The 3,954-nt window shown below is 43.1% G+C and overlaps 1 long non-coding RNA gene across 1 annotated transcript; it reads right to left on the bottom strand.

The window, feature by feature from the left end:
• Nucleotides 1-2,145: 2,145 nt before the first annotated feature.
• LOC118944376 lies at nt 2,146-3,715 on the bottom strand. The gene is made up of 2 exons (XR_005039602.1): nt 3,562-3,715; nt 2,146-2,975 (listed from the first exon to the last, which is right to left on the bottom strand). It is a non-coding gene; the product is annotated as an uncharacterized LOC118944376 (long non-coding RNA).
• Between the last annotated feature and the right edge of the window lie 239 nt (nt 3,716-3,954).

Raw genomic sequence — 3,954 nt, 5'->3', positions numbered from 1 at the left:
CCATGGAACTGTATGTGCAAGGTTGAGAACAAGTGGTCTACAGGTAGATGGCACCACCAACTTCCTGCTATCTGCCTCTGACCCAAGGTAGAGTATGTGGTTGTCTGTGTAAATCCCCCCACATGAAGATTGACTGTCCCCAGCTAAGGCCTTGTCAAACATTTCAAGGTTGCGTCAGACTTCTGCAGTGTAGGAAAATTTTGCGGAACATCCCATTGCACCTCTAACCCAGACACATCAGCAACAGGTACAGGGGTTCCCACATACTTCAAGACACCGCTGGCGGCGTGACTTTCTGGGCCCTTTGGTTCCCCCCCTCGCACAAGTCAGGCAGAGGTTGTAAACCAGCTTTGGCCTGGGCACGAGTGACATCTGAACATCAGACTGGCAACTGACTGCTCATATAGCTGACCCCCCACACTTCCCAACAGATCAGAGAGTACAGGCACATACCTCCCCAAAAATTATCTCAAAAGGCAGTCCACCTTGCTGTGCTGCTGTTCCAGTTTCAACTGTTCTGCCTGCGGCTATGGAACCCTGACCTGCCCCAGACCTGCTGGTTTTCAACTCTAGAGACAGGAGAGGTAGAGGTGCTGACCTGTTGCACCCTTGACAACTACTGTGATTATTAGTTGACCATGCTGGTAATTTATGAACATTTGAACATCTCGGCCATGTTCTGTTATAATCTCCACCCGGTACAGACAGAAGAGGACTGGCCACCCCGCAGAGCCTGGTTCCTCTAGGTTTTGGCCTTTAAGGAGTTTTTCCTAGCCACCGTGCTTCTACACCTGCATTGCTTACCGTTTGGAGTTTTACACTGGGTTTCTGTACAGCACTTTGAGAAGTCAGCTGATCTAAGGGCTATATACACATCAATTTGATGATTATATCACTATAATATATTTACAGTTACTGCTAATATGACCCCATTTTCTCCAAAACAATACAAGGCAGGATACTTGTCCACATGATTAAGCATGTATTTAATGTTGCATTTGAGCAAATGAGCAGTTACTGCCTTTTTGCTTGGCAGGGCAGTATATGCATTAAAATAATCAAATGTCTTCACAAAAATGTTTTACAATTGGGTTAAATGTCAAAGGTTAACTTTTGTATCTGTACAAATGAGCCTGTGAAAGCAGTTGCCACTGACAGGTGAAGGTTGCTGGCCAACATGTGGCCGATTGTTCCATTCATAGGAATGCTCACAGCGAGGGCATGTCTGCATGATGCTGATGAGGGCCCCCTTGCAGCCTAGAGAACCAGCATGTTGGGCTGCAAACTGGACATTTCGAATAACTGCAGCAGGCAATCTGGTAGGTCCCGGCATCCGTTCAGAAATAGGGGATCAGTCTGGCACCCAACTGTGCACTAACATACAGGGTCAATGGTCATCCCTCAAATATAAAAATAGCTCAAGAAACAATTGTTTGGAAGCTAATGTGACACTTTTCAGATGTAGACTGGTTCCTGATTGGATTAGATTCAGGCCAGTGACACCATCTGACATGTTTTGCTATGGCCCTGGGTTGGTTTTGCTTCTCAGTACACTTGTCAGACATGAGTACCACCATAACTGCATTCAATTTGTGCCCTAGAAATTGGTTGCACCCCAGGCTTGTGTGACAGTTGTCAAATTACACTTAGTGGCATGGGAAACACTGTACAATGACATTGCTGAAAGCAAATTAGGAAACTGCCATGTGAAATTCTAGAGAGGGATATGTTAATTACTAGCAATGCTAATATTGGCTAGCTAAAAAAAAATTCCAATCTGAAGGTTGTGTTCAAGCCTCGCGGTACCCATTTGTTTTAACCCCACCAAACCTTATGTTTAACATTCAAAATTAATAGCTAAACGTAGTGTTTCAACCACATCCAAAACCTTAACTTCAAAAGGTGACAGAAACTGAATACTGCACAGGAGTCAACCCAGGGTGTCAAACACTGACATTGAAAAATGCGGCTCAACGTCACACTTCAGTCAAATTGGTGAAACCAAGAGATCGTTGCATAAAGTATCAAACGAGGTGTTCAGTATGCGCCGTTCCTACTAGGCCACGATAGCCTAGCCAGGTCTGGAGACAAATGGAACAGAGTCAATTAGTTGGCACGTCAAGCTTTAGACTACAGAGACACAAATCAGTTAGGCCCATGTCATTTTATTGTAGCCTACAAGAACAAATACATTTTGTCACAAGTACATTTCAAATAATTAGTTAACACATGACAATTTAAACTAAAATGATACTGCAAATAGTCACAATTTTTATAAATACTACAGCTATGCATGCCAAAGATCAGAATAATGGATAGATTATGTTCCACAATGCACCTCAACTTCCTTATTAGTAGACTACCCAAACACTGCACAAATTTACACTTCATACATTTAAAAAAGACAACCCTGCCATCTACACAAGACAAGTGGGACCAAATGAGTCAAAGGGTCCAGTTTCACACATTCTCGTCATGGCCTGCCACCATGGAGGGGTCCACACCATAGGCCCTATGGCCAGTGCACAAGTTGTATAGGCCTACTGGTTTGAAGTGGCCAGGGAGGTGAGCCCAAATAAGAAATCCCATCAGTGAATTAGAAAGATGTTCTGCAGCACTGGAACAGCCTAATTGCACTCAATCTATGGTTAGGTGAACACACGACTGCCTTTTAAGTTATAAAAGTGTGCTCTTCCTAAAAGAATTTCCCCATCTAGGCCGCTGATGTTAGTCATTGCAGTGTCTGTTCAGTGCACAGGAGCCTTCTAGAAGCGGCCGTGTAGGAGAGCGCCCGCCAACGCGATGGAAAAGAGCGTGACCGAGCTGGACAGCAAGGACACACTGGCTCCTTTGGGAATGGTGATGTTCTTGGTAGCGACAACATCGGGCATCTTGGTCATGTTGGAACTAGCGCCGCCAGCTTCGGTCATAGCAGTCATGGCAGGGGACTTTGTGGTAGTGTTTTGCGCGTGGACCTAAAACAAGCATGGGAGTGTCACTGACTGAGCATTGGCCAAAGTTCACATGTGAAACTATTTAAAAATTAAATATGAAACATTTGACAAATTGGCACAATTCCCAATACATCATACTTTCGTCAGACTAATTTCAAGCTGCAAAAAATGCATGCGTAAAATTAAGATCTAGCCTACATTCCTGTGCTTAAGAAAATAACCCTACGGCAAATAGGTTTCCCAAATAAAATGTCATTAAATTAGTACGAGCCCTCACCTGGTTGGAAATGTGTTAACAGCATATAGGTCAACTGTCATTCCTGGATTCAAAATTGCACCGCCTAAGGCACGTTAGATTTCGAATACATTTTGGCGTTATAAGACTCATCTGAGGAGAAGTATCCACGCCATCATTAGGTTCTCAATGAGAAAATCCACCAATTGCCAATAAACCCTAAATTTAGATTCAGTATGATCCATTTATGGTTTCAAAAGCCAATGTTGCACCTGTTGAAATGCATTTATTATACACAATGGACATCCTAATTAAAACAGATTAGAAACAAACATGGTAAAGAGTATGTCAATTTATAAGATCTTAACCTACCTGTGATGAACAAGGCAACGCAAGGAGAAGGAATCCAATGTAAGCCGCCAACACTTTAGCCATTTTGTTGTCGGTTTCTTTCTCAGCCGCTTAGTGTCACTGTCCTGTCGATGGCTTTTTCACAGTGAATGACTGGAAGACAAATCTAAGGGATTTTATACCCCCACCATGTGACGTCAGGTCAAAAAGGCGCATCCCCAAAACCACCTGTCTTATCCTGCAATGGAAACGTACACTTTATCTGAAACCTCATCATAAACCACACCACTAAGACCTCTTCTTTGACAAAATATAAGGGTGTGACTTTCAGCAATACAAATACTTGCCTTTGTTTTATTAATAATGGGCTTTTATTTAGGCCTATATTCCTGTAACGGTCAATGAATATCCCTA

The sequence above is a fragment of the Oncorhynchus mykiss genome, chromosome 25, assembly GCF_013265735.2.
Source record: "Oncorhynchus mykiss isolate Arlee chromosome 25, USDA_OmykA_1.1, whole genome shotgun sequence".
Taxonomy (NCBI): Eukaryota; Metazoa; Chordata; class Actinopteri; order Salmoniformes; family Salmonidae; genus Oncorhynchus; species Oncorhynchus mykiss.
Note: the sequence above shows the minus strand (reverse complement) of the source record. Positions and strands in the feature narration are given on the sequence as shown.